The sequence below is a fragment of the Falco rusticolus genome, chromosome 3 (genome assembly GCF_015220075.1).
Source record: "Falco rusticolus isolate bFalRus1 chromosome 3, bFalRus1.pri, whole genome shotgun sequence".
In the NCBI taxonomy this organism is placed as follows: Eukaryota; Metazoa; Chordata; class Aves; order Falconiformes; family Falconidae; genus Falco; species Falco rusticolus.
Genome location: NC_051189.1, coordinates 99,100,477 through 99,120,678, shown reverse-complemented (window position 1 = coordinate 99,120,678; position 20,202 = coordinate 99,100,477). Strand labels below are relative to the sequence as shown.

The following is a 20,202-nucleotide window of genomic DNA, read 5'->3' as shown; positions in this document are numbered from 1 at the left end:
TGAGCGACAGTTGTATGATCTACTTCAGTCTAGTCTGGACCTTCTTAAATACATATGAAAGATTTTACCCTCACTCGAGTTGAGACCATTTCAGTTAAGAAAAACAAAGTGAATCCCTCAAGCACATGCACGTATGCACCTACAAAACTACTTTTTTTTAAAAAAAAAAACAACACCACCCATATAAATTTGTGCACAGGTAGCATTAGTTATGTTTTCCCCTCACCATTTGAAAGGATGGCTTTGAGAGGACAAGTAACTTCCACTACTATAAACTTTCCATCAATGAAATAGGAGACATGACATCATGAGCAGCACTGGACAACTGCTCTCCTCTGCTTCTCAACAATTTTTGTCCTCATTGAAAGTACAGCTACTATATTCCACGTTAACTAGCACATTTGCGCTAAAGCTGCCTACATAAAAGCAAGGTGGAGCAAAAATCCTATTAGAACGATGGTGGCTGAAAATCAGCTAGATGTTGCAACCAGCTCAAAGGCAGGCTGTGTATACCTTGAATAATAATGAAGGACACCGTTCAACTATGCAACACGTAGACAAACTGCAACGAAAACCACCAGTATTATGAATTTGTTCCTAGACAGAAACACAATCCACTATCTTTGGAAACAATTCTATACCCTGCCATGCTACTCGGGTTACTGAAATTAAATCTGGGGATACTTGTTATCCTAACAATAGAAAGAACATTATCTCGGAAGACACAGGAAAAAGAAGAAGTTTTACATCTAATGAAGTTTAACCAAAGAACTGTTTCCAAAGAATGTTGTTTATTCAATTATGTAGAATAATTCAGTGTACTTTATTTGCTTACTCTTTAGACATGCCCCAAAGGGTTGGATCTGCTCCTCAGTGAACCAAAACAAAATAATACATTCTGCTATAGAGCTGTAGACAGATATTTCTGTACCGTGGATTTAGCTTATGCATTTTACTTTGGGTCTTTGACCAACAGAAAGTGCTAAACAAATTACTTTATATGCATTAATGTATGGATACCTAACTAAAGTCTTTGTACTGGGCTCCATTTGCAAACATCAAACTTCTTAAAGGACAAATTAAAGCTCATGAAACTCATATAAGCCCACAAAGTAACATCATGCCCAGAGTGCTTAGGCCACTCTTCTCTGTGTTTTGTGCGAAGGGGCAAGGCGCTAATTCATCAGTGACGGCAAAGCTGAGCTAACTGCATCGTGCTAACCAACGCAAGCACCGCGCACAGCAAAGCTGAGCTAACTGCATCGTGCTAACCAATGCAGGCACCGCACCATCGGTGGCAGCTTCTATGGGCATGCGACACCTCTGCTCCTCTCCCTGAGACATCGGCTCTGTAATCCAAGGACACAGATTTTAAAAAGGTCAACTGTTAACAAAAGCATCCAGCTAATATGTTTAGCCAACATAATTGGATTAAATTAAGATTACAGCTATTCCACAGGGAGAAACACATTTCACACTTTTTTAAGTAAGTGGTTTTCCACCCTGAGAACTATAAGAGAAAAGGAAGGAGGGGTGAAAAGGGAACAATTCAGGGCGTGGGAAGACTAGGCCAAAGGGATACAATTAAAGATAAAAGAGAATCTCAAAACCAGGTGTGAGAAGGAGGGGAAATGCTAAAGACTTTAAATCCAGAGATTTGCAGTGGCTCTGTCCATCAGAAGAGAAACTTTGGGGTTTGGACTACACTTCAAAACTTCGTGTCTCAACTTGTTTGCAAGACACAAACAATGGTATTTTGCCCCTGCTTTTGTGGTTAAACACATACAACTTTCTCCTGTGAACTTCAAATAATCTGGTTTGGTGGCGAGAACATCCTTTGGCCACGCAGCAGCACGCCTGTGGGTCTGACAGCGCCGTCCCTGCGGGCAGTGCGGGACTGCCCACGGGTTTCTGCAAAAATACCAAATAACAGATGCAGCACCACGAGGCAGTTATTGTGCAGGGCACGAAGCAGACAGAAAACCTCAGAGAGGTTTTTATTGTATTTTATTTTAGAGGAGTTTAAAAGAGCTTGGTGAAGTTATTGAGAGGCAATTTTAGTAAACGCCGGGGAAGGTTGAATTTCTGGCCAGGTGTTACATGTCACTCAGCAAGTGCTCTCTTCCCGTTCCTGTTTTAAAAGCTTCGTAACTGATAAGATGTGGGACTGAAATGGTATATTCTCTTAATTTCTTCTTCCGTGACTTACAGACCAAAGATTTTCCAGTGCCTTTTTCTTTGCACTACAGATCCTGGGTGACTCAGATGGGATGGTTTCTCTCTCCCATCTCCAAAATTATTCACAGTGCTTTCTGATCTCAGAGTTCTCGTCAGAAATCTGAACACAATCAGCAGAACCAGTGACCCTTTTAAAATAAAACTTCTTACTTTGCATAACTTATTTCCACTACAACACTACATTTGTTATTTGCACTGCCTGTACAAATCTGTGTATTTTATTTTTCTTCGTTTGCATCAATCATAGCATGCAGAATCTCTGACACAGTGCGTGGGACCTGGTAAGAAGCAGCAAGCCTAAGGACGCTGGTGCAAAGCATCCCAACGATAGGGAATGATAGGAAACATATAGACTAAGAACATCTCAGCGACATTAAATTGAGCGCAATAAATGGAAGTCAGATTCCTCAGGGGGATTGTGAAAGGATTGCAAAACACATGGGGCAGTGACACAGGTAAAGCCACAAATTGATACATCCAGCAAGAAACATGAAAGTAACAGGAAAGGATCCTACTGAGCTGAACCACCTACCTAACCACTTAGTGGAGACAAGAAAAATGTGGGAACACCTGTTTTGCCTCAATTTTCTCTTCCAGTACTATGAGCAATTCCCAATATAGACAGAACTATGGATTCACTCTTCAGTGCAGGCCACTAAAAACAGGTGGCACCTTGACTCCTATGTAGTAATGCCTTTTTAGCTTCCATTTCCTTTTTTAAAACAAAAAAACAACAAAAAAACCCCAAAAACAACAAAACAAACTGCTACCACAATTAACATCAGAGGCAAAGCCACAAGAACATCTTTATGAGAACACTTCTCTCAATAGGAAAAGAGTTTAAAAATTCCTAGGGTAAGCTGTGTTTTCAAGTAGGCAGGATCTGATGCAATTCACTTTACAATACTCAGTCTCGGGGATTAACTTTTAAGAAGAGGTTGGAGGCAGGTACCCAACACTAGGAAAAAAACCCACAAATTTGTTTTTTCATGAATTGAAAAAAGGGGTGAAAAAGGTGGAAACAGGAAATTACAGCCCATTCCCCTTAATGGGCTGTTTTGCGCTCACAGCTACCTGGGTCTAACAGGTTGCTGCCACCACCTCTTCTCCTGCATGGTCCCCGTATGCTGGTGTGGGCAGTGCTTGACTGATGGGTCCCCATCAGACCCCACGGGAAGCTGGCTCAAGGGGTCACAACCAGCAGAAACTGGTTCTCCTCCAAAACAGGAGGGAGTTTTCTGCCACGTTATCCCTTGTGGGTGACTTGTCTGCGCTGGGAGCTGCTGGGCAGGAGCAGCGGGACACCCCCCATGCCCCTCGGGGCATCAGCTTGGCATCGGAGCGGCTTGGCTTTCGTGTCACACAGCTATCAACTTCAGTTCTTAGGGAAAGAAACCAGCACTGATTAAGAAGAAAACACAAAAGTCAGAGAGTCACTTTGTAAGAGCATAACAGACAGTGCAGCGCTAAGCGTTAGGTAACAGCCAGCATGGAGTTTTATCGAGATAGCAGAGAGGGAAGTGCCATGGCAGGAGACTGCCAACATCAGGTTTTGAAGACTGCACCATGTCAAACCAAAGTCTCGCTTTCTACAAGGCTTATATTTCTAGGTTTGAGGGAAGATGCAGTAAACCCTCCTCTAATTCTTTCCAACGATAAAACCATGGAGCACAGCTTTGCCAAACTATGCACATTGAAATTTTTCCTGCTAGAAGCCTCTCTCAGCTGTATTACTGGATGCAAGACAGTTGCACTCTTTGCAAGAGACAGACCTAAGAAAAATAATGTTACCTGTGCTACTTTCTGAAAACCCTTTGAAATATTCCTGCACGTGTTAGGCTTTAGCAGGCATGTAAAAATTTGACAGAAGGATGATCCAAGTTGGGCATATTCTGTTAACTCACAATCCTAAATTGAAAAAGTGCAGTCAGTACATTTTCATTATAAACATTAAGAGCCAAATTCCATTTCAAACTGCAAGTGCCACAGCTCTCGGGCCCGCCAGGCTATGCACATGCCATCTCTTGGGAGGTCCTGTCCAGGATGAGACACATCTAAGTCCCCTGCTCCCCTAGCAGGCATCCAGGGTATAGGAGAGCCTCAGCACTCCGATTTAAATACAAAGGGACAAAAGCTGAACTCAGATGCTGAGATGGGGACGGAAGATAAAATAATTTATTAAAAGGAAAAAAATAATCAAACAAAAAAAAAACAATGAGATGAGGAGCTGGAAAGAAACTCCCATTTAGGGTTGACTGGGCAGGAAAAATAGGAAGACTGGAAATGACCAAGCACAGCAAGGAAGAAATTGTGTGTGTATTAAGTGATAGCTGACAGCGAACTAAGCAGCAAGCCAGAGAAATGCACCGCAGTGCTCAGCTGTGTCAATGTCTCAGAGCAAGGACTAAGTTGGGCAAGTTAAGCAAGGGCAGATAACTAAGCCCAGCGTAGTCTCTAGAAGATATTACAATTGCAAGAGGCAGATAAAATGGCAGCTTTTCTGTATGCCACCACAGTGCTGATATTACCGGGGAGGGGATGCAAGCCTGCCCAGGGAGCACAGATAAACATTGACTGCAGCGAGGGAGCCGCAGCACAGGCACTTTACCAGTCCCCACGCACTTTCCACAGACCGTCTTCCACGTTTTCCAAATGAAGCAGTCACTGAAAAATGCAATTTAAAAGCCAAGGTTCTGAGGCATGAACTCTAGAAAGCTGTTCCAGAGGTCAGGAGCTGCAGAGAAGAAAGCAAACATCTTACATGAAAAGATAAATTAAGCTGGAGCTTGATGAGGAAGGAGTACGAGACAAGAAGCAAAGGGAAGAAGGCACCTTGGGGTGAACACACGGAAATATTCATATGTTAAGGCAATTTCTCCGCTGAACAAGGTGATACAGGCTGTGCATGTTGAACATGCTCAAATGAACAGACTGGTATGTGGAGAGCCCCGAGTGCCTGCCCGAGGGCTGCACCCAGCCGAGGGCACAGCAAACACTCCGGCCAGCACCAGAGAGATGGAAAAATGGGGAGAGGTGCAGTGACAAAAGTGGAGGAGCCCTCTGCGAGGGAGGGCTGAGCTTTGCTGGTCCACGCGCAAGCGAGAAAGCACCCGAGGTCACCAAAAAGATGCAAGAGGATGACCAGAGCTCCCGCCCTCGCCCCCCTGGTGACAGCTCCTCCTTTCATTCCTATTTCTGCTGAGCAAGGAGGAGATCCATTTGCAGTTCAAACTCCTGGGAGGGAGAGGGATTTCACTCTTCCATGAATTATTTACCCCAGTGTTCTCTACACACAGGTACCAATAATTTGTACCATACTATGCTTGGTGTTGGTAATGAACTGACAGTATAAAACCATTAAAAGGGTATTTAAGAATAGGAAGACAAAGCAATAGCCGGGAATTAAACTACTTGCATGTAAAAGATAACAAACTATGTCCTTAAAAGGGGAGTTCTAAAAGTCCTCTCAACTCTTCCCAAAAATATTACTCACTTCTCTGTCAAAAGCATGCATTCCCACACTGCCTTACACAGGGGAACAAGACCAGGAATGGTGCTTCCATGAAAGCATGCCCTCAAAATGAAGCTTTACACATAGCCCATTCATTAGACTGAGGTAAAAGCATTTAAAATGATACACAAAAATAGTGCCTTGAAAATGGAATACATTGTAAAACCAGCACAAGGAAGAACGGGAGTCTGAAGTGTCGCTACTTATTAATCAGGATTATTAGTGGAGTGACAAGCAGCTAGTATTTGAAGTAACATTTAAAAAAGCATTTTAAAGCAAATGAAAACACAGCTTGCAGAAATCATCCTGATCAACCTACTCCAACACAAAAGCCTCACATTTTCTTCTCAGAAGATGGCAAATGTATCAAAAAGAGGACAAAAAAGTCCTTTCCACGATATCAATTTGTGTTTCCTAAACTATAATTCTTTTTTTTTTTCATCTTATAACAGTTTTGACTGAGGCAAATCCTTCTCCAGCTCCTATACTGGAACTGTTCATTCAGCTACAGTCGAACTGTTTGTTTTTAATATAGATGAATATTAAAAGAAAATGGCCTTTCAGTGTCTTAATTGGGTTTATAATTCAATGAGAGGCATCTGACAATTACCAAATTAAACTACATTCTGATCACCTGGAGCCCCTCTTCATTAGGCATTTGACCCTGACAGCTGAGGGCTGATAGCGTTACTCTGGTGATGTTTCTTCCAAGGCCTAATTAAACCATCCTATTTCCACCCATTTTCTATTTTCACAGCGCCCTCAGAAGTATCAGGAGCATTGAGGAGGCCACAAACTGTCAGCGCTTCAATATCAAACCGCAGGGCTTACATTTAGATCAAAAAAGTTAAGATGCAGGTGGCCAAGTTTCAGTGCTGGATCCCTCTTGGAAGGCAGGACCCAAGCCAGAGGGACCTAGCACTGCCTGTCCCGTCTCCGGTTGAAGATGCAGAGAGCAGCAAGGCGAGCACCCTGGGTGCCTCCAGCCATTGCCGCAGAACGGCACACGATGCCGCTTTTAATGCCCCCCGAAAGGGCCAGGTTTGCTTTCAGCCATGCCCGATGCTCGGGGTGCGGCAAGCTGGCGTTAGCAGCACTGTGCATCGATGCCCTGCCTGAACAGAACATTTTTCAACTTCATTTAGACAAAACACAATAAACCAAACCCAGAAAGCAGCCAAACACAGCAATGAAAACTGGTGGTTTCTTCCTAGCCCTACCCCTACAGCGGGTTATTTTTCCCCAAAAGAGGGTTATCATCTGAAGGTGCTAACTGCTTGTGTTTTTTTCATCCTGGTATCTCGTGAAGAGCTGACCTGCCAGAAAGTCAGAGCATCTCCCCATCACCACAGCTAAGGCACTCAGACACTGCCTTACAGACAACCCATCTGATGATATTCCATTTTCTGCTCATCAATCTGCTTGTGGGATCAGCGTCAGGCTTGCGCTTAGCACAGCGGCCACTGCCAAAACGTGCAGCTTATCTGAATTCTCCTACATGGGTGCAGTACTTCGTATTTTCTTTGCACTAGAAGGGGAAGGACATTACAACGGTTGTGCAAGAAATAAACCAAAGCATAAACCACGTTTCAGGCCTCAAACCAACAGAATTACACCTAGGCTGCATAGGAAATGAATCATCTGAGATGTTTCTACTGCAATTTTTTCCACCAAATATGAAACAATTGCTTCTTACTGGAAGCAATAGCTTTGTGCTGTACTACAGCTTGAAAGCTCCCGTTACCACTTCATGTTGAAATACGAAAAGTTATTTTCAGGAAACTGCACCCAGTTTTCATCTCAACTGCTAAACTGCCCCAAGGTGAGGAGCAGACGCGGCTCTAAGCAGCCCTGAGAACAGCTCCGGCAACACCTACGCCCTCATCCCAGCGGCTGCTGGGGCTGCGCTGCTCCTGCCCACACGGCGTGGAAGCTCTGGGAATAAAAATTCCAGAAAACAGATGGACAGCCAGGCAAGACTCACTGCCAGAAGCACAGACAGACCAGCCAGCATCTGGGGTGGCAGTGGGGGGAATCCTGACTGCAGGGGGTTTGGCGTGACTGGGTGCAGCACAACAGTTTCCCTGCAATTCCCTGGGGAATCGTGCAAGACCATGGTAGGAAGACTAGCCATGCGACCTGCAGGCTTTAATGCCAGCCTGGTCCTACACACCAATGTCAACGCCCCTGGCCATTCTCACACCACTGCAGCGAGGCTGTTGCCCCCACAGCAAAGCCCAAGGGTTTGCAGCTGCAGCTCGTATCAGTAATTTCTCACCACACACATCCTTTCAAGAAAACAAGACCATCATAAACCAGGCCTGATGCTGAACTTCCCAACTAACAGTGAGCAGCTGGGGAGGGGGGGCCAGCAGGACGTGACAACCAACCAGCCACGTAAGAGGCTTCTCGGTGTCACTTCTTTGTATTGTGTCTATATGAACAACCACACCGCAGGGCCACCACCTCCAGCTGAACCCCCGGGATCGAAGTCAGCCAAACATGAAAGCAATAGTTCAAATCCTGTTTGGGCACCACTTCCCCATATGCCCGCAAGCGCTTCAGCCCTTCCAGAGACTTCCAGCTTCCCAAAGAGTGAGGTTAAAACCGAACGGGACCCATGGAAAGAAATCTTTCATATAATTTTAAGGTTTGTCCCAAAGAAAAGAAAAAAAACCATCGCAAAGCAGTCAGTCTCAAAATACATCCTCGAGATTATTTTGCCTTTTGAATTTCAGGCCTATTTTTAAAAGTACTCTTTTTTTAAAGTCATTAACTTCAAATAAGACTGTGATTGGATTAGTTCCACTGAGTCGCTTCCACTCTATATGTAGAAATCAGCACAGCTACTCAAAAAAAAAAAAGAAAAAAGCAAACAACTTCCAAACACTGCCAGTTGTCTGCCAAATTGTCTGCTAAACAAACAAGCCCTGGGAGGAGGGAGGAAAGATATTAAGGGAGCTGGAGAATAGGACGGGGTGAACTTCCTTTGAGGAAATTCCAGTAAACGCCACAAAGTATCAGATACACAGGTTAAAAACCAAAATAGCAGTACACTGGGCACGCATGCCGAGGTAGGAATCGGGAAGAGAGTCCCTCCTTACAGAACATATAGAATGCCATCATAAAACTCTCTAGGAAGATGTAATTAATCAGATTTGATATGAACAAAGTGAAAAGGGAGGAGGAAGAGCGCTGGTAAAACCATGCCAGGGCTATGTCAGCATAGGTGCACTGCAGCGATGCAAGATTGGGCTTGCAGCACAAAGTTTGCTCACTAAATTGCCAGCCTAAGCCACAGCATCCTGAGCTTTGTTTTCCTTGGGCACCTAGAAGAAAGGACAGCATGTGTGGAATTACACTAATGAAGTTCCTGGAGCGCAAGTTTTCTTCTCTGTGCAGGTCTACAGTTTGAGATTTCCCATGCTGGCACACCGAATCTTCCTGCATTTGCTGCAAAATACCAGTATGGAGTTATACCTCATATATACAGTCCTTTGGCACTGTACATGCATGTCTGTGTGTGTATATATACATATATATGTACAAGTGTGTCTGTGTGATATATATATATGTATATAACTACACTGTGCCAAGGGACTGCATGGCTTTACTGACAGGTAATTCATAATGAACCAACTAACTTGTTCATTCTTCCAAAAATTAATGACAAAGAGGATCCATATGCAAATGCTTCAGAAACTACAGCAAAGAGCTACAAACTAGAAGGCAGCAAGTTTTAAATACCTGGACCCACATGGGCATTAGTGTTGGGCATTCATGCCCCCAAAGGAGGAGAATCCTTTCTTAAAAAAAGTCGATACCAATCTTAACTCCATATTTTTAATTCACTGCCTGAGGCACGATGGTTCTTACATCTAACTACTGGTTCAATTAATGTAATTAGTTAAGGGAAGTCAGATCTGAAGTAGTAAAACATTTGATTTTAAAATATTTCCTTCACCTAGTTCCATACAAGTATAAAAACGTACAGCTGGATTCCCTGAGAGTAATAAATGTACTTTGGATCCATTAAAGGTGATAAAAATATTACATAGACGTCCAAAGGACATTGTAAGTGGAAACCATTGCATCGCATCTGGGTCTGGTTGTCTCCCAAAAGTTTTTTTGCTGAGTCTCACTGAGTCAGACCACACAGGGTCCCAAGCGTTTACTGTAATACAGGCCAGGTCTGTACGTTACGTAAACTGTGCGGGTTTTAGTTCAGTTTAAGGAAGTCCCAACAGTGTCCAAACAGATTAACCCAGAAGTCACTTCTGCACCTAGGAGTAACTATCATGCTGACTTCACATGAAGAGATCGATTTATCGTTCACAAGCTAATTAGGTATGTTTTTAAAAGGAAAGTACTAGTACCATTAAAGACAGAAAAAAAATCCTCAAGTAACCTTGAAGTTAACACAATAACCTCCTCCACGTACCAAACCGCAGAGTAACAAAAATAAATAACAAGTGCCCAAGAAACAGGAAACACGGGTAACATATCCAAAGGCAACTATCCCTAGAAACAGCCAGAAGCGAGGCACCAAGTCAGCAGAAAGTCACAGAAATAGATAAAAGCACATAAGAAGAGACCGAGGGAGGGACCGGCAGATGGCAGGGAGCCAGAGACCCCAGCGGTGGCTGACAGCCCCCTTCATCCTTGACCAGGAGCTGGTACTGCCATCAGGAGGCTTCTTCACAGCACATTCACTACAAACTGAGCTGGATTTTCACCTGGCTGGGCTGCTAAACTCTGGGTACTGGCGATTTCTTCCCTCCCCACCCCACGGCAGGCGGCTGTCGCATTCACGCCTGTTGCGCTGCTCAGCTCGGCAGTGGGCAGCTCAGGTGGCAGCACAAAGGGAGCTGAACTCTTAATATTTTAAATTCTGCATAATGTCACAAAGAACAATTCATCCGCCCAGCTCTCGCTGCGCCGCACACCCTGCCTCAGCAGTGCTTTATCACTCCATCAGCCACACCAAGGAGCAGAGCAACCTGGGAGCGCTGGCTAAATGAAGATAAATTTGTTCAAACAGCAAGTTTTACTTCATCCCCGTGACAGAGAGGGAATAAAAACAAGACAAGATGACAACAGTTGGTAAGAAAAGTGAACGAGTGTTGGTAGAGTAAATGGTTTTCTTTTTCACATCTGGATAAATTCTGTCATGCCACAGATGGGACAATCTAAAAAGCTGATGCGATAGCCTCATTTACAGGACAACATCCAAAACAGATGTGTCATCACAGGGAAAAAATTTCTAGGGGAAAAGAAGTTAATGTTGCTGCCCTTTCTCAGATTATGAAGTGTATTTTGAAAAATTTTTGGCTCTGGTGAACCAGAACATCTCAGGTCATAGAGTCAAGCAAGGACCTGGCTCTACACCAAAACTGACCCACACCTGACAATCTATCCGTTCCGCTTTGCCTTCCTATGCATTCCCTAACTAAATACCTTGAGATGTCTTCTCCAGAAAAATGAGTACTACCTTTAAGACTCAAATTTGAAGATGAAATTAATTCATGGTTTCCTCTAACCCATCCCTTGATCTTGAACCCTGACTTTCTAACATGACCTCCTATGTAGCGCAGACCACTAGATTTCCCCTAGTTGCTATGCCGTTAACAATAAGCTGTTGGGTGGCCAAAGAGAGGAAGAATTTGCCATGCAATTTTAGAATCTGCATTATAAGAAAGTTTAACGAGCAAGCACCTGTCAGGAAAGACCACAAACACCGTTGCTCCCACCAAAAAGCAGGCACATGACCCGCTGACCTCAAGGCTGTCCAGAACTGAAATTACAGAACGTAACTCTGCAGAGAAATCAGAAAGCAAGACATTCACTCTGTGAAAACTTGAAGCTATCAACTCATAACTATTTCCCCTCACTTGAAAAAAAAAAAAAAGTCTAATTTCCACTTTGAGTTTGTATTGTTTGGCTTGCAGTATTAAGTTCTCGCTGTGCTCAAGTTCAACAATTTAAGAAGTCCTTTAACACTAGAATCATCTCACAGAGTGGCTCAGGTGGGAAAGGACCTCTGGAGATCATCTGGTCCACACTCCGCTGCTCCAAGTGGGAGCACCTAGAGCAGGATGCCCAGGGCTGTGGCCAGCTGGGTTTTAAGTATCTCCAGTGAAGGCGACTCCACAATGTAAGAGACCTGTTCCAGGGTTTGATCATCATCACTGTAAAATCTTATGTTTAAACGGAATTTAAATTGCATTTCAGTTTGTGTCCATTGCCTTTTGTCCTGTCACTCACCACCACTGAGGAGAGCCCGGCTCCATCTTCCTCACTCCCTCCCATCACGTGTTTACACACTTTCTCTCCTCCAGGCTCAACAGTCCCAGCTTGCTCAGCCTCTCCTCACATAGCAGATGCTCTGAGACCTTAATCACCTTCACGGCCCTTTGCTGGACCTGCTCCAGTATGTCCACGCGTCTTTTATACTGGGGAGCCCCACACTGGACCCAGCACATCAGATGCGCCGTGCCCGGGCTGAGCAGAGGGGAAGGATCCCCTCCCTCACCCTGCTGGTAATGCCATGCCTAAGGCAGCCCAGGAGGTCATTGCTGGCCACCAGGACCCCCAAGGCTGTTTTCTGCAGAGCTGCTTTCCAGCAGGTTGGCCCCAGCCCATCGTGGTGCCCGGCGTTATCCCTCCCCACAGGCAGGACTTCGCACTTCCCTTTGCTGAGCTGCATGAGGCTCCCATCAGCCCGTTTCCCCAGCCTGTCGAGGTCCCTCTGGACGGCAGCGCAGCCATCAGCTGTATCAACCACTCCTCCAAATTCTGTATCTTGTATGTTATCAGTCAAGTCATCCCTTAGTATTAATTTCATAAGCAAAATATTGCCAACGTTGGACTGCAGGGCATCTCCTTCAGACCTCAAATAACTTTTGCTGCCCTATTTAACATCATCTTCTATTTCCAACATTTTCCCCTTAGAAGTACTAGCGCCAAATCGTGTATGTTAAGCATCAGCCGCACCAACACTATTCACTGAGGCAAAAGCATCCCCTTCTCCTACTCCTTTTGTTGCCCACGCCAGGACGCAAGCCCCAGTGCCATCGCTCCTTGGCATCGTGCTGGAAGCTGGCGTGCAGTTGCTTGTCCACTACAGACTTCTCAGAAGTGCTGCTTTCCAGGATACAGGCCCTCTTTCATAAGGCATAGCTTGCATTCCCTGCCCCTGGCATACAGCTTTGCCTTGGGCTGTGTTAAAGACACAGGGTGTCTGAATGTGCCTACAGAGCAAGTTGCGAGAGCTCCGTTATCGTTCACTATTCTGCTAGCAAATACTATCAGTAACAGGTTTTTTTGTTTACTTCTGGGACAATGGTGAAAGCACTCCATAGTATTGAGATCAGTGCAAATACTCACTGCAATCCATCAAAAGGCCCCTTTTCTTGTCACTTTGCCAATTTTTAATCCAATGCCATGCCAAGTTACTTTTTTTTTTTTAAAATCAAAATGCTTTACAAAATTGAACATCTTTATCAGCTTCACTCACATGTCAGGCAGCTACATCTTTTGTTATCTTTTACTTTTGGTTAGTGTGGAGGAAAGGCAGGAAAAGAAGGGTGAAGGTGGGAAAAGCTGGCTGCTGGATACCACTGGGAAGTGTTTTAGGAACCACCACAGGCGGTTTTTGCAGTGCTGTATACAGAGTAACGCCATCCTTATCACTGCACGCTACTTACACCCTACAGAAAGGGTTATTTCAAGATTGTTGGGCATCCCAAGTTTTATGGATGCTAGAATGAGACTGGAAGAGCGGAACATTGTAAAAGCACAAAGGTAAGAGACGACACCTAGGAAGAAAGCAGAAACTCAGGTGTCTATTAACAAGCTTTAATTTCTATTCATTGTAGCCTAAAGTTCAGAGAAAGCCCCTTTGGCTTCCAGCACCGCTGCCTTCCCCCCTCCTTCCCCTTCTGCTCCCTGCCTTGCTGTATAACCCTGCAGTTGTTAGAACTATCCCGTAGGCAATGGACAGCTAAATGGGATTTTCCAAAAGCCTAGAGAAGTCTTCCAGTGGAACGTAGCACTAAAATATCACCTATTAAAGGCTGCACTAAAAATTCCTTTCTTTAAATAGATTTCTCTCTTCAAAAGTATCTACCCAACTCAGGCTTACGGGTTCTTCCACAAATGTACCTTAATCTGTTCAGAAAATAAATGACCATACAATTTAGTTGTACCTCCTTCACAAAACCTGTAACTTTCTCTTGTTATCAGTACACCTTGATCCTTTTCATTTTCAGAGGCAGTCCTACTTATGAGTCATCTTTCCCTCCTCTCTCACACACATACACACACTTTTCCGTTTCTCCTTTTCATCCTTTTCCTCTTGTTTTAGTAAAAGCCATAGATAGGGCAAACCAAAATAGCAAGTTTCACAACTGGACATGAGACATCCTTAAATTTAGATTAAATGAGCCCTTCCAAAGTACACGGGCTTTTTCCATCCAGACAGATTTATAAAAGCTACATATAATTATGGAAAGGAATAGGATCAAAAATAGCTGTACGATGGCTTTTCTCAACAGTGTATGGATAGGAAGGAGGACAGCCTGGTTCTCTTCGCAGTAGGAAGAAGGGTAAAACAACTCAGGGCAGCCCTGGGAAGCCCCCACCATTACTAAAAAGCCTAGTGTGGTAGACCCTCAAAAAATAAAAAATCCTAATTTTCCACACTAATTGTTTTCCCAACCCTAGTTCCAAAGTGTATCAAACTGAAGCCAAGATCACCCAAGAAAACTCGACTACATTTCACTGTCTCAGACTGCGAATCCTTATCCAAGGTAAGGCAAAAGCACTTTAGAGAGCACCTTGGAAGAAACCTGCTGCACCTGTCATTGGTTTGTCTTAGAAGCATAAAACTCAAAAAAAAAAAAAAAAGAAAGACAATCTTTTGTATTGCCTTGACATCAACAACTGCTAACCTGTCAACAGGCGCCTGTTGATGATAGCAGCGAGAGCCTTCTTTCTCCCGGCCTCCCCCCACGCTTTGCACTGGCAAGGAGCCCTCACACTCTCCATGTTAACTTGGAACGAGTTTCTGCAGCGTGGCTCTGCGCTTTCCACAGCAAACTTGGAAATTTCATGTCCGCTTCAGGTAAATACATTTTATTAAATTAAATATAAGAAAGTAAATATGGCAGGGTTACAGCGTTCCTTGTGCAAAACACTGAATTCCAAAATAAATAGGAATGGTACATAGCTTTCACATTCTACTATTCTGCAAATGTTTCAATGCACAATGGTGCTAAAGAAAGTATCAGGAGAAAGACAGAAATTTTGGCAGGTTCTGTGGGGAGAGCTGAAGCTTCTGGCAGTAGGCAGTGCGTGGAAGGATTGTGAGATAAACACATCCAAAGTTTTTTGCTTAAGTCATCAATATTGAAATAATTACGTTCAAAAGTAAGCAACACATTCAAAGTGATCTCTTATTTTGTGGCCTGATTCTGTCTCCAGTTAGTACTGCACTAGTTGAGTTTGTATGGGGAGGTTTCCGTACACCCACAACGATACACCTCCTTTCAAGATGGAGCCGAAATTCGGCAGTGTATTTTGGTCACAAGGGCAAAATTCTGCTGTGGCACAGCCTGAGCAGGTCCCTGGATGCTCTCACCACCACGCTGGCTGCTTCGTCTCTCCGCTTGAAGGGCAGAAAGAAGACCTTGCAATGCGTGCAGTCATGAAACTCAACCTTCCTTGATGAACTTTGCCTATGACTAGAGCTCGTTACCACTCCTGTGGCCAGAAGCTCTAGGAACTTTCTGACGTTCACAACCCATGCAAGATAAGCCTCGCAGCTGTGGCTGCAGCTATTGGCCATAAAAGCCATCCCAACTGATACCTTCTGGGATGCTGTGACCTCTCGTGCAAGAGCCATCCCAACTGATGGCTTCAGGAATACTGTGACCTCTTGTGCAAGACCACAACACCTTTACTTTCATTTGTTAAAAATCAGTCATTTTAAAGCCCAGCTCAGAGCAACCGTACCTGTCAAAGCAGCACAGACGGTCTTTCCTCAGGGGGTGTTTCCCGATAGCGATGATTTCAGAAAAGGCCTCCAGTATTTTACAAGCTCACTACACACGTAACTTCTAGGCACAAATTACATTTATATCTTCACCTACTTCAATGCCAGCTGTCAGGCTGTAATTAAATTACACGTAGCCTGGGAGCCCTGGTCAGGGACTGGGAGGCGAGTGTCAGGAGGCACAGCGCAAACAGTGCTGAGAATGCCAGCGTCGGCAGCCCAGGGTCCCCAGCACACAGCCAGCCAGGCCAGGGAGATCGCTGGGCTGAAAACTCATCACTTGCCCAGCGCCTGCCTTCAGCCGGAGCAGATCCCCAGCGTGTCCAAGCACCAGTGCTGATGCAGGGAGGCACACAGCATGATCGTGGCAGCACCGACTTGGATCACCGTGAACTGCCTGCGACAACACACCCCCAAAGTGTCCCCCAGGACAATCCCAGGAACCCCCTCCGTCACGGAAGCACTCCTAGTAGCACAGACCAGACCCCCAACCCACCTTTTCCTTCCCACCCCAGCAGGCAATTAAGGTTACCCTGACTATGAGAGGATTACATTTCATTTCTGAAGAATATGCAGATAGGAAGCAGGAGGATACTTTCATTTCCAAGGCAAACAGCCATTCCCACATGGCTGGACCAAAGGGATCCAACACATTGCTCCTTGCCATCACGTCCCAGACCAATGGGCAGAACTCTGACCCTCACTCACCTCCTGCAGATCCCCACCTCAAACAGGCTGCTTTCCGTTTCAGTCCCTACGTGAAGCTAGTGACCACCTGAAGGGTCTTGACATGGAATTTAATCTTCTTCTATATGTTACTGTCTTCAGCAATACTGAATAGTTTACCAAGCAACACAACAGGTTTAATATTAGCCTGTGACGATCGAATTTAGCATGCTGAAAAGCAACTCCTGTTTTATCTACCCTGAAGTGTAACCAGGAAGAAACTGGAACTATCAGTCAGTAATGTTATCACTCTCTTCTCACAGCTGGAGCTGCATCCATCAGCGGCACTGCAGAAAACCAGGAGAACAAAGCTAATCAAATACCACCACCTTTCTTCCTCTCCATTATTGCCTCTCCTAAGACTGACCACATTTGTGGTTAAATGCAGGGAGTCAAACTTCCTATAAGCAGTGTCGTTACGGTTCCAGATTTCCACTGTGGTTCAGCCGTATCACGGATCTGGAAAGGCACATGGCATATGCTCAAACCACCGCCTGCGCTACTGAAGGTGAAAAGATTCCATATCGCAACTGGAAAAGGGTCTCACCTTGCTGGCCTGCCTTCTTAAAGATCTTAATACCGAACTTAAAGAAAAATAAATTAAAAAAACCTACCAAAACACATTCTTGAAATCAGTAGCCTGAATAAAAATGTTTAGTGAAGAGACTGATGCCATCTCCCCATGCCAGGGGAGGTGCAAGAAGCAGAGAAGCAGAAGTCCAGCTCCCGATGCCCAGTGCACACCTCGTTCCACTGCTCCCAATGACCCCCATGCAGCCCTCACAAGCCCCGCCGCTGTCTACGTGTATGTCCTGTCTTTCTGTGCCTTCATCAGTTCTTTCGCCATCTGAAGCTCACATCGCCGAGACCAACTGCCCAGCCTCACCGCAGCCAAGATGCTGGAGGCAGCTGGTTGGGCTGGCGGCAGGACAAGCAGCTTGGCCGCTCAGAAAGCAAGTCTGAAGGCACAACCTCCAAACTCATGACAACCTCCAAACTCCAAGCATTTGCTGGTAAGTGTAGCTCCTCACAACAAGAAAAGCTCCTAAGTTTGCCTTTAGAAAAGGATCAGCTCATTGCAAAATGGACAGAGTGAAGCATGCTTGGCTTTGAACACTTTTTCTGAAGACAAAAATTGGATCAGGATACGACAACCCTGTGATGGTTGTCAAAGTCAACCTAAGAAATTCAGTTTCAACTCCGCCTCTGAAAGCAATGGGAAACTAAGTGAAAGCTGAAGTTTCTCCACTCCATGCAGTTACACACAAGTAAAAGAAAGCAGCTGGTCATGGCCCTGATCAATACTACTGTCCAAAAAATTCCGGTCTTGCATGTGTGGGGCACAGATGCACAAACAAGTAGACCTGCAGCAACACGTGCATAAAGATCTCTCCCATGTAAGTGTGTCGCTGTATCAGTCCTGACCTGCACGCCCACCTCCGTTCAGACTCACACACCTACTAAGTTCGCTTTTTTCTCAGAGCAGACCATGTACCTTCCCACACTCTTAATTTAAGATACTTTTAATTCAAGGTAGCAGCTGGGAAGATCACTGCAGGTGCTCCATGCTGGAGCTCCTGCCCGTGCAGTCACAGAGCAGCACTCAAGCACAAGGCAGAGCATCAAAGAGGACACAAAGCATCATCTCCAGCATTCAGGGAGAGGTGAAATACTTGCAGGTGGTGCTCAGCATTACTTTGCAGCAGAAGGAAAGACAGTATTTTTGTACCACTTGTGCAACACGAATCCAAGGGGCTGAATCTAAACAAAGCATCCGACACCAGCTTTTCCAGAGGAAAGCAAACCTTGGGGACCATCACAGCTGCTGGCAGGCAGGCTGGCCCTAATCTTCTAGGCGCACCGTGCTTGCATGGGTGGTGGGAGATGGGGCTGCCCTGGTGGGAAAGTAACATTTGCTGGGACCTTTATGCTGCCCCTCTTGTGTCATCACGCTATTATGGAAACCTCCAGAAGTTTAAAACTGTTCCAGATTTGTTGGCTTTTTCCATTTCAACAAGGTATTGCCATCAAACAAGTCAATAGGCAAGCTCAAGTATCTGGTATTTTTAGCTAGACACACTATAGCATCTCACAGATGCCTAGAGTTTTCTCCCTGCGAGGTCTTAAGGAGATTCCTCCCTTCTCAACTGCCAGTCGAGCAGTTTGGGGGCTGCTCTTCACACGCTGAGGCAACCGAGCTCTTCAAACAGCCAAGAAAGCCACATCTCTCTTCAAATGAAGCACCAGCAACAGACACAATCCTGTCTGGCACAACTGGTGCTGCTTGCCCCCCTTAGGGGAATTAGGGAAATGTGTTCAAAGTGGCACTGAGGCCATTGAAAAAACTAAAGGCTTGTCAAAAAAACAAGAACAAGTCTGAAGTGGAACATAAAAAGGCTGAAATTCCAATCCTTTCCGACTGTGCATGGAATGATTCAGTAACTCCTGATTCACTTTGAGGCAGAAATACCTGATGTTGGCCTTAAAGAGAGTCCATCTTCGTCTCTGCATTGCAGATGAGAACAATCACATTTCTGCTTGCTCTGACTTATTACTAAATTGATTATTCTCCAGGTCTGGCCAAGAGGGAGAAAGGAGGGAGATGGCCATCACCCTTATAAAATTCTTTAAGGTGAAAGAAGTGAACACATCTTACTTTTCCTAGCAACCCTCTTTCCTAATTCTGAAGCAAATAAATCACACTAAGGATAGTATCCTGAACATATGGCTTTCTCTGAATAAGGGGAATTTGCCTGCCTACAAGCTCGCTTTTCTCTTCTCTCTTTTTTTTTTTTTTTTTAAGTTTAAATATATCAGTCTCTGGAATCCCCTACACATTCCCCTTCACAGCAAAGAGGGTTTCTGCCCCTCCACCTCCACCCACCCCCCCAAAAAAAAAAAAACCACAAAAAAGCTTTATAAGTATTAGCTTATTTCTGCCCACAGAACGCTGCACCTAAGCTTGGTATCTAGCCAACAGCATGCAACCTGTTCCCTACTGTTGCATTCACTGCCCACATATTCTGCAAAAGCATGGTGTTACCAAGGGAAGAAAGGGAAGGGCTTCAGTGCCCCGAGGCCAGCAGCAATGCCAAGAGCATCTTTAGAGAACACGTCACAAGCAAACAATGTTGGAGGCCTCCAAATGATCTTGTACCTTTCTTCACCATCTTCCTTGTAAACATCTACAAAGCACATGGCTCCAAGTACAGCAACTCGCAGGGTGTGTTTTGATTTTGCCATCTCCTCCACGTACCTTGAATGCTCCCCAGCCTTTCTGCAGAGCAGTTGAAGCAGAGGACCACAGGGAGGGATGCTGCATACCCCTCTGTCTGGAAGAGCCTCCCTGCAGGTGCCTTGCAGGCTCTCGGTTGTGAAGCGGTTGTTGCAAGAGCCCCAGAAGGGGAAATGCCCCCCGGGACAGTCCTCGCCCCCCCGCCTGCGATCCAGGGCAGCAGCATGCAGAAAGGGATCACAGAGCAGTTTGCCAACAGGAAGGAAAGGGTAGCAAGGATGCCAAAAGGTAGCGGTGGTCTGCATTCTGTTTGCCCCAGTAACAAATAAGCAACAAAAACATGCTAGCAATTGAAGTCAGAAAGGCAATATAAGTTATTTTATAGAAAGAAGTGCAAACCCAAGTCGTACCAAAAGCCACCTGAATTTCCCTCTGACT

The 20,202-nt window shown here is 45.1% G+C and overlaps 1 protein-coding gene across 3 annotated transcripts in view; it reads right to left on the bottom strand.

Moving 5' to 3' along the window:
- Positions 1–20,202, bottom strand: part of E2F3 (E2F transcription factor 3) — a 43,962-nt gene that overhangs the window by 13,134 nt on the left and 10,626 nt on the right. The gene's annotated exons all lie outside the window — the stretch shown is intronic.